The sequence below is a fragment of the Pteropus alecto genome, unplaced genomic scaffold, assembly GCF_000325575.1.
Source record: "Pteropus alecto unplaced genomic scaffold, ASM32557v1 scaffold189, whole genome shotgun sequence".
Lineage (NCBI taxonomy): Eukaryota > Metazoa > Chordata > Mammalia > Chiroptera > Pteropodidae > Pteropus > Pteropus alecto.
This window is the reverse complement of record NW_006442117.1, coordinates 2173639-2174079: the sequence shown is the minus strand read 5'-3', so window position 1 is coordinate 2174079 and position 441 is coordinate 2173639. Positions and strand designations below refer to the sequence as shown.

Genomic DNA, 441 nt, shown 5'->3' with positions numbered 1-441 from the left:
TGCAGAAGCGGCCGGGCGGTGGCGCCGCGAGGACCCCCGCTTGGCGAGGAGGGGGGACGGGGCAGACGGGGTCTCGGGGTCGTGAGGCCATTCTCTGCCCCGGACCCCAGCCCTCCGGAGGGTCCCAGGCTTGGGAAGTCGCTGTCCCGTTAGGATAACTTAAAGGGACCGGCAGCGCGTGTCCCTCCCGAGACACATGCGAGTGTAAAGCACTTACTGAACAGTCCGAGTGTAACTCCTAACACCCGTGGGCCACGCCGGATGGAGAATCCCCATCCCGCAGGCAGTACTGACAGCCCCAAGCCACACCGTGGCCTCGCTGGCAAAAACACGAGTTTTAGCACGATTTTCCCCAAACGGGCCTGGCGGGGAGGGAGGCCCGGCCTGAACGGTCGAGGCGGCCGGGCGGCTGGAGAGGAGCAGACCGCGCCGGCAGCGCCT

General features: G+C 67.1%; 1 long non-coding RNA gene across 1 annotated transcript in view; it reads right to left on the bottom strand.

Annotated features, from left to right (window-relative positions):
* LOC102888276 overlaps nucleotides 1-435 on the bottom strand; it is a 6646-nt gene extending 6211 nt beyond the window's left edge. Inside the window, exon 1 of the long non-coding RNA XR_439303.3 lies at nucleotides 218-435. This is a non-coding gene — a long non-coding RNA (uncharacterized LOC102888276). The remainder of the gene's footprint in view (nucleotides 1-217) is intronic.
* Between the last annotated feature and the right edge of the window lie 6 nt (nucleotides 436-441).